Source organism: Drosophila mauritiana, chromosome 3L, assembly GCF_004382145.1.
Source record: "Drosophila mauritiana strain mau12 chromosome 3L, ASM438214v1, whole genome shotgun sequence".
Lineage (NCBI taxonomy): Eukaryota > Metazoa > Arthropoda > Insecta > Diptera > Drosophilidae > Drosophila > Drosophila mauritiana.
Genome location: NC_046669.1, coordinates 6,187,171 through 6,197,516, shown reverse-complemented (window position 1 = coordinate 6,197,516; position 10,346 = coordinate 6,187,171).

Here is a 10,346-nt window from a genome sequence, read left to right as displayed (position 1 = left end):
TCTGTTATAGTTCGTCTTGAGAATCTTAAAAATCAATCGTAATATTTTGGGTAGTTAAATTGGACAAGCCAAACAAATCGATTCTTATTGCTGACTTTTTTACTCCCAAAAAATGCATTGCTTTTTGGGGAATTTGGCCAAAAGCCGAATTGTTATTTCGCAACTGTGATTTCGATTTTGAGCTGGAAATGCATTTTGGTTAATTAATCGCGTTCCGGCGGCGATTTCCCGCTGCTTGGCAACCAATTAAGTCGGTTCGCAGACCCATTTTGGAGCCCACAAGGAGACGCAAGGAGTTGGGGCCTCGACTTGGGTCCAGGATATGTCTCGATGATGTGAGGTGATTGTGTGCGTGCGGTAGTATCTGTGTGAGGAGGGTATATAAATTTCCATGGCAGCTGTGTGCGAAACTCAAGGCGAAACTTGGACCAAAGCCTGCCCACGGCTTTCGGAACTCACTCTCTCCCTCTGGACTAGGAGTAGGTGTCATATTTATAATTTACAACATTAGCTCGCCATGGGGTAGCTTCGCAATCTTGCTGAATTTATGCATAAAGTAGTTGATGTTATATATTTGCCCCGGACACCCCAATCACCCGATCCCCGCCAGCCCGGAGTATCTGCAGCCCTCCTGGCGAGTGCGTCGGTCCTATGCATATGTAACACACGTTTACGAGCATGTAAAATGCGTGTATTTTATTTCGCCTTCGGATTCTGGATCCCAGCCCATGGTCCCTGGGTCTTTGTGCCCATGGTGAGCGTGCCCGGATAGTTAAATGGCCCATGGACTGCTAACGAGCCCGCTCCGGTTCGCTAATGTCGTCCGAATGAGAGATAATGGAAGGAAAACCAGGCAATCGTCGCCTGGCAATGAGACAGTTGGGCGCAAAATAATAGTCGTTTTTAAATTAAAAATAATATTTAAAAAAATGTTCTAATAAATTTAGAACATGAATGCATTTAACACAAACCATATTATTAGTGAATTTCAATTTTTAAAGTATCTAAAATTTGGTTTGGCATAAAAAAACTTTTCTGAGCACTTTTCAAACAAAAACTTTATCTAGCTATTTGTAAGAATATTTCACTTTGACCGCAGCTGTATGCATATTTTAGTTAGTGCGCCTGAATTGCAAAGAAGCTTCTGTCAGCCTCATATCCGTCACTTTCCCATGAGTCCCCAGTGCTCGGGTCAGACTTGGGGAAAACTTCTGCTTCTAATCAGTAAACTTTTCCACCAGGAAGCAGCTTCTGCCGGCTAGCAGAAGCAATAAATGGGGGAAAAAAGGAAAGGTAGGAAATTTACCGGCAAAAGCGTAAACGCCAAATATGGAAATGTTTACAAATTGCACGAGACTGGCAGACGAACAGCGAACAGTGTGGGTATGTGGATGTGTGGCTCTGGATGTTGGCTGCCTTGGCTTTTGGCCATCAGTGGTTGGTGGTCAACTGGTCAGCGGATTTGCCTGGCGGCTCTTCGTTCTTCTGCTGATGCTCCAAAAATGAACAAAATCAGCGTATGCAGAAGACGGTAGAGGGGGGCCGGAGGGGTTTCGATGCCCCCAGCTCTCTTGGCCATCTCATCATCAACTTTGGGCCATGTTCGCCGAGGCGGCGGCGCATCCTTTGGCTTGCCTATTTTGTAAATTCGTTAGTGCTGCTGAAATATGTTGATTGAATTTTTCGGGAGCAACTGCATTTGATTAGAAACAAGGAGAGTGTGCTTGGCCAATACGCAGGCCCAAAATGGTCAAGAGACCAAAACAGAAGAGCACCAAAATGCGATGCTTATCGACTTGGCAGACACATCACTGGAGGTCAAAGGTCAAACTCCCCCTTGCCTTTGCTGGGCAGCAAAACCGATTAAACAAGATTTATTAATTAACCAGCTATTTACAAGTTATTTACACTTAATTAGTGGCACCCCAGTTACCTGGAGAAAGTTTCCACCAGCAAGGCGTGGGCCCAAGTTTTGTCGTCTCGGCTTCCGGTTCCCCGCAGACTCCAAGTTCGACTGAAATTAATTGTTTAAACTCGTAATTTATTGGCCCATGCCGAACTCGATTCCAAGGCGGGCTCCACAGTATCGCTTTCCATGTGCGTGGGCGTAAGCTTCAGGAAACCATCCAGACGATAACGCATTGAACTCATTGTTTTTAACGTATTTAAAGCGTTTAAGAATCTAAGCCATTTGATGTGGGCCGAGCGACTGTGCGAAGGTAATTTTAATCCATTTACACATTATAACAATTTTTAAAATTGCGTAGGTGGCCGCCGGGTTTGAGCCGATATTCGTAAATCATCAGGGCTGAATTGATATATCTTCATATTTCGGCTTAAATATTTTCGTGGGTGAAGTGCAGACGATGCAGGCACACCGGCTTAGCCGCGAAATGACTTCATTAACGAATATTTCATATTCATTTTTTCTCTGTCCGATTTTGTTTTTTTTTTATATATTTTTCGACGGACGCTTCGCGTTTGGTTTTTCTGCGAACAAATTAAGCTGAAATGCACCGCATGAGGCAACAGCACGGCGGCACTTTTTTTGAATGTTTTAAAAACATTTTTTATAATTTTCGGTTATGCGGTTACCCGTTCCGCTGGCAGTGAGCCGATAAAAGCCCTGCTAAAAACTTCATTAAAGCTGTCATGAGAGGCTGCGATTTAAATGCGACACATTTCGGCGGCAGTTTTGTCCGCCAATTTGGGTCACCGCCTTGCTGAATCTGGCCCAACATAATGAGCCCACAAATGACCAGGATGATGACACATGAGCTCTGAAATTAATTGGTATACTTTAAGGTTAAAGGTTTCAGTTCATATTTGGTAAGGCTTTGGACAGACTGCAGATAAATTGCACTAAGATGTTGACTCAAGTGTTTGGGATTTAAATGGGCAGCTTTGTGCTTCCACTTCAGGCTAAAAGTCCGTCTGAGCCCTGGCTTAAACTCCAGGTAAGGTTAACATTAAAGTGCTGCATCCTTTGGCATCCTTTCTCCACAAACACTCCCACGCACACACACACGAACTCACTCCTCGTGGCTTCCAATCAGATTCGCAAATGAAATGTAAACAAACCCGTCGAGCTTACGAATTTTGTCTATGCAATTTAACCCCGCATATGAACGACATGGGGAGGGTCAAACTACTTGAAATGTAATCGGCAGTGCGGCACTTGAATGACCAACTGCCACTGGTCCCAAGTTCGCAGTACCCTGTTCCGTTCAGTTCCTTTCAATTATTTGCACTCCTCCTCCGCAGCGGCTCGGAAAAAATGCCGAAAAACAAAACAAAATGCAAACATTCGAGCAGGACAAGAACGGAAGACTAGGACCAGGAGTACACCGAAAAAAATAAATTAAATAAATAAATACAACTTTCGGTAAAAGGTTATTTTACAACGATGTATTATTTTTGAATAGAGTTTTTTGGTATGGTATATGGTATATTATTAGTTTAGTAGGTTGATAATATATTTTTTTACAGTGCATGTCCAGTGGGTAGTGAAGGCCTTGCTCCTGCATTGTCCAAACGTCTGGCTGGTTCCAAGGTCCCAAAGGATTTCCTTGCTATGCGTGCGATGTTCGTTTAACCCTTCTGCTCCTGCCGCTTCTCCTGCCCTTTGTCCAGGTTCAGACTCCAGGTCGTTTGTTTGCCCACAGCCCGGTCCCGATGCCATTGCCCCCCTCCCCCCTCGACACACTGCGTCCGCCCGTTGTCTTGCTCTGTTCAGAGCCCTCTCTTTCTGCACTCGAATGGTTTCGCTTACGTTTTACGTGCGAATGTTGCTGTTTTTTGAATTATGGCGACAGGAACCGAGTCGAGGCAGCGGCGGAGTCACAGTTCCAGCCAAGCCAGAGTCGCAGTTGCAGCCTCAGAGCGAAACCCTCTTTCCGCCTGCGGTTTGGCTACTCCTGCACTGAACAGTGGTGTTGAAACATATACTACTTTTGGGTAAGTTGTGGTCATAGGAAAATAATTATTAGAATGCAATATAATTAAACAAGAATTACTATTTATTTGTATTTATTATATTTATAGAATTCGATTCATTCAGACTTGAACCACTGTGCCGGCCTTTTTGCGGCTCCGCTCTTCCTTCCTGGCCAAAACCGCAGCCGAAAGTGTTGTGTTTCAACGTTTCGACGTTCCCGTATTTTATTCAAAATGCAGCCACGTAATAGAATTTTTGATGCCAGCATGTCTGGGTCCCATAAAGATGCCACCATGATAACGGTCAACGCCCGTTTCGGGTCCAGCTCCAGTTGAGGCCCAGAACTCAGAGTCCAGAACCCAAGGCCCAAGGCCCAAAGCTTCGGACCATTTACTTCGCTTCGGTGTATCTACTAAATCAAGGCAGAGGAGTAGGCTCAGTCGGAGAATTTTTGGTGACTTCCATTTCAATTGCATCTGGAGCTGCAGCCGGAGCTACCGGGCAAAATCTCATCATAAATTCATTAGTTGCGACTGCACTCGGCACGCAAAATATGTGGAAGGGGTAGGATGTTCACCATGGAGGATGCAGTATGGAGGATGGCCAGCTGGTAACTGTCGGTTGGAGGTGGTTCCCGAGTGCAGAGCGATGATTTATGCATCGGGTTGTTTAGAAAATATGCCAAGTGTAGTTGGGGCATGGTCTGTGCTGAAGCCCAGAAGGGATTTCTCTGCCATGGCGGCTCCATATCCATGTTTGATTAAGCGAGGGACTCCGCAGCAGCAGCGGCGGCGCACTAAACGCAAATCAACGACGGCGTTGATAATGGCCAACGGGCTGACCAGCTTGGACCTTGGCCATGTCCTGTCCTGTCGGGTCCTGGACTTTTAGCCACATCCCCACTCATGTCAGGAGTTGTGAAAATATACACCTCGCTGTTATTTGGCTTAGGCATTCGGTTCGATTCGGTTTGGTACCGCGATCAAAAGCTGCGACAGGTGCGCTTTTTTCTAATCAGAGGCGTGTCGCGGGCCTTGTTCTTGGCCAGTATCCCGCCGACAGTTAAATGGTTGTTCCACTTAGTTGCCAACGGACATTCAAATGGTCTCGCCGACGAGCACACCAAAGGCGCCAAATGAATTTGGTTTTTTTTAAATTTCCATGCCCCATCACCACCAAAGGTGTTATTTATGGAGATCGTTCAGCACGTTGTTTGAAACGGTCTTTTAAATATGCAAGATGTATCATTGAGATTAGGTTCCTGGGAAGTTAAATCATCTTAAATGCGCAGAGAAATAATCATACTTTTGGAAATCATAAATAATTCATTGAAAATTATTATTAAACATAGTTCTAATAGTATGAGTAAAAAAATATGTGTGCATTCTTGTACAGAAGCAAGGAATAAATATATCCAAAATCAACTGATTTATAGCTATATTCTCGGAGAGGGTTTTCCAAGAATTTTATATGTAAATTTCTCGAATTTAAAGCAGGCGAAAAACAAGCCTCTTATAACTAATTCCCTAGTTTTACACCAAATTATGTGGCCCTTGTCTATAGTTCGCTTAACCCAGTTTCTTGAAACGTGATAACTCCATTAGCGACTTCCTACAAAACGTCTCAATCAGGCCATGAATGTTAAGGCCCGAAAAGCTGCCATAACTCACCGAACAAATTAAGTGGGGAGAGGTGGCTTGGAAGAGCAAGTATATACTCGAATCGCCGACTTCTTCTGGGATTGGGCGCTTTCATTTGATATTTATTATAATTTTCGAGGAGGGCGGGGAATCAATGGAATCAATGCAAGATTAACCAAGTGAAGAGCATGAATGTGGGCATAGGATGCAGGCTGCTATATGCATTTTTCAATCGTTATCGTCAATTTAGTAAAACCTTTTGTTTTTTGTCGCCAACTGTTTTTTCTTTATTTTAGTTCGATTCGCTGGTGGGAAGAGCAGGGCAACTCCGTTTGCTTTCGGTTTTTGTAAACGCTCTCGATGCTTATGACCATAAATTGCCCAGCAAACCGTGACCATAAATTGGAGCTAACAAAGAAATTATGAAATTCAAATGAAGTGCGTTCGGTGCTCGGCCCTCGACTTTTGCTTCGCTCCGAGGATGAAACCGAGTCTGAGTTTCAGTCTGGGTTGGGGTCTGGGCCTCTATATTCTTGGCTGGAACTGGCCAGGAATCGGCATCGAAGAGTCTGGGCTTTGTTTTTGCGCTGCACCTGAGGCCTGAAACGAGGCAAGGTCTTGTGCCCGTGCCCAGATTAATCCCCACTGACAACCTCCACAAGGCGGCCCGGGCGGAGGCCACTTTTATAGAGCAACAATTGCTCCGCCATCCTCCAATGCTCAATTCACAGTCCTGGGCAGTTGCAGTTGCAGTTTACATGGTAAATTGTGCAACTTGTTCACTTTTTGCATAAAAATTGTTCATTGAAAATGCATAAATGTGCAGTCTCGGCACAAAGGAAATGCCGGGTCTGCAATGGACTTGCATTGGAAGAATTATTATGGATAGAAAAAACATTGAACCCCGGCTAGCTGCAGTTCGATATCGATGCAATTGCTGATTGCTATTGGCCCTGGAATGCCGCTTGTTGTTAACTATGAATTGTCTTTAAATACACGGCATTAAATAGCATTTATAATATATTCATGAGCGTTGATACGCTTCCCGGTATTGCTCAATATCTAATGCCCCCGACCAAACCGGAGCGGTTTCGAGCATATCTCCGACTATCTGCCCAATTCCTGGTCGCCGCTGCTCCACTGGACCCCGAGGACCAACATCCTCCTCCTCCTCCTCCGTCCGCCTGGCATCATCACCACAAAAGGCTTTTAACCGTAAGCATGTGGCCCAGACAGTTGCATGGCCCATTTTGTTCGCCCCGGGCCAAGTCAAAGTTTGTGGTGGCGGTGCCCCTTGCCACCTATCCACATAGCCTCCTCCAGAAACTCCAAGAGACCAAGTAGAAACGGGCGGAAATTAGGAAAACAACACTTATTTAATGCTCTTTGCATGCTGTTTTTTAAGACCCCAAAGGAATATTGTTAATTATTTCTTTAAAGCACTTAAACTGGAGAAATAATTTTATTAGCAACGGTTACTTACATAGCTTGCTTGCAATCTATATATATTGTTCGACATATATATATTTTAAATTATTGAAATTTCGGCTGCAATTGCAATATGCAGTGTATCATAGAATTGGGGACCCTTTCCACCTTTTCCACAACTGTGTTGACTCTCCCATTTATTGACCCGTTTTGGCTCGACGCGGTCTTGAGCACTGTGCGTATACGTATTGTCTATTGTCTGTTCTGGGGCCACGCAGCTTGTTGCTATATTTGGCTAGGTTTGCGACCACGCACCGTTCACCATTTGCGGCCCAAACTCCTGGCCCAAAGCATTCCTATTGCCGCCGAGATTTGCCTTTTGGGATCGGGTTGGGGACTTGAGGTTTTTGGGCCTTTGGGTGGCTTTGTTCGCGCTCTCCTCCATCAAATTCGATTCAATTATTTGCGCGAGCTGCTGGGAAATTGTCCGCCATTGTCTCTGTTCAATGCGTGAAATTTATAGTTATGACCGGGTCGGCATTATGACCTCGCCGCCTGACATCTGATTGCTGGCGGGGTGACAGAAGTCGCCTGCCTAACCACGAATTATGGCCAGGAATGCGACGACCATTCACCCGATTTCGATTGGCAACATATTGATGTGGGGTAGGGCCGATCGCAGCACAGATTTGCGATATTTATTAGAAGCGTTGAGCGGTCAGGTGTTCTCGTCAAAAAAAAAAAGAGTTCGCAAAGGGATTCGCAGTCGATCGATCTTGTCTGAGCGGGGAATTCAAATTACCTGCACTCGAGAGGGCAACAAACAAATCAGCTCCAGAAATCTGGCAGACAAAGGACTGCCGAAATAAGCGAAAATAAGCATCGGCATTTCATTAAGGCTCTGTCTTTTTTTCCACTGCCAGCGAGTGCAATTCAAAATTGAATTCGAAATCAGCAAACACACATCTCGATGAGATCATTATCGGCCGCAACAACGACAGGCCAATTACATTAATTAATTATTAAGGCAACGCAGGAGCAGCTGGAGCCTTGGAGGATTGCAGGCGGAGAAGGAGGAGGAGGGGCTGAGCTGCCAGGATTGCAGCATCAGGCGCAGGAGCAGGCAATGAGTGTCACGTACGGACGCAATGTTCCCAGAGCACAGTTGCTATCAAAGAATGCAATCAGCGATCGGAGGGAAATCGAACAAGCTCGGCTTACGTTCAGCTGTTCAGCTGCACTGGAGAAAATAATCATAGAAAATTTAAGAAAATTAAAGAAAGTATCTTGCAGACAGAAGTTAGAATACCATTTAAACACTAATTTTTGGCTCTGTTTAAACAGTCTTATAACTTTCAATTGCCTACTTAATTTTACGACTTTTTTCAGTGTACCGCTGCAGCTTCAATTCCAGTTGAAGAGCATCTCTGGCTGGGGGCGTTTTCGGCCACGCTGTGTGACTAAGCAGGCGAGTCAAACGAGGCGATCGCAGTTGCCCGCTGCCCAAACCAATGCCCATGCCCCATTCCACGCCACATTGCCCCTTGCCAAGATCGATCGGCTCGTCCATCCGTCCGCTTTATGATTTGCAGATTTTCAAATATGCATCTCCTGCTGCTGCTGCTGGTGCTGCTGCTGTTGCGGCTGTTCGGCTCTTGCTGCTGCTGCGGATTGTGCCACTTGCCTTGCCGCGTTAGGCGTGCGATGATTAATTGCTGCCGGCTCACGCGAACCGCTCGATTCCAGACTGCCTTGCGTGTGCTCTCCGAATCCGTGGCCCGGCTAAATAATGATCTCTAGAATGTCTTGTTTCAAAAAAGCTAATAAGATCATTTATAACACAGTTAGTTCAGGTTCTGGACCGGCCAGTTCGACTCTCTGGGGACCGTCTGTCCGATGTCTGCGTAGGCAATTTCCTGCAAACAGCTCTCGATAAAAACAGGGATGTGGTGGGTTTGGTGAAAAAAGGGGTTTATGCGTTATGCTGCATGCAATGAGTATTGAATCGACTAAATATTTATATAAAATATATAGATAAAAGAATTTTTTTTCGAATTTGAAGATTTAAGACCAATCCCTTCTTAACTCCCATCTTCGCCACCTCTGTACGATTGCTGTTGGTGCAATGAAAATGCTTCAGCTGCAATTAATCGACAGCTCGGCTCAAGTCATTCATTTCGCGGCTAGGTTCCAGTGCTTGGATCCCACAGGGTGTTGCGTCACCAATTCACAGTTTTCCACGAATGAAAATTAATGAGCCTTAAAGGTTAATAGCAAGACTGGCAGGAAGTCGTCGCAGAAAAACCGAAAGAAGATGCGTGTGTCTAAGTAGAACACACTTTGGGTCAGTTGTCGACAGTTGATTGCCATTTGCTGCAGCAGGATGTGTGCGAATCCCTTTGCCACTTCCTTTGCCTCTCGGTCCTTGGAGTCAATTAAACTGCCAACACTTGTTAACAAGCTGCAATCACAAACACGCCCCAAGCCGGGGCTCCAATGTCTGACTGACCAGCGAATTATCACCGTAGTCCCGAAAACAAAAAATTGAGGCGAAAATACAAATAAACGAATGCGAATAAAATGTTGCTTTTTTTGGTCCTGGCGCAAAAGGGGCGTGTTTTGGGCAGTTATGCAGTTTTGAAAGCGCCTCTGACCCGCAACCCTGCCCCTTTCCCTTCCCCAGCACACGGACAAGCTTGGCAATTTTTTATTTATTTGCAAAAGGCAATTTAAAGGCCACAAAGAGTCGGGCAGCCTCGCATTGAATTTCAATTTGTGTTTCCGCATAAAAATGCGCTTCGTATTTATTTTAGTGGGTTATTTGTGCCTTGTCGAGCTGCGAGCTGTGCAGATCTTTTATCGCTGATAAAATGCGACCCTTCGAGGAGGGCGTACATCGCCAGCCACGCCCACACTTTTCGATGTTGTTGCTGCTGCTGTTGCTGCAGTTGTTGCTGTTGCCGTTGTCGCTCTGCCTGTTTTACAATTGTTTGTTTTGGGCTGTTTGTTAAACACCTTCCGCTACACGTTGGCCATTGCCAAATCGCCTCCGTTTCACTCACACACTCGCACACACTCATGCACTCGCACCCCGAGCGGGACACTCGCACACGGATACGGACACACATCCTTTGTCATGTTTTGGGCAAGGCTAAAGATTTAGGGCCCCACTTCATCTCATTCCACTGCCCCTGGGCAGGCACTTCCCTCGACCTCCAATGACTCTTATGCTCTAGCTTAAGGTGTTGTCACTTTTCTGGAAAATTAATGGGCTTCTGTTTTTTATAATCAACAAAGTATAACGTAACTTTCTTGGGATCCAACAATAAGCGAACTTGACT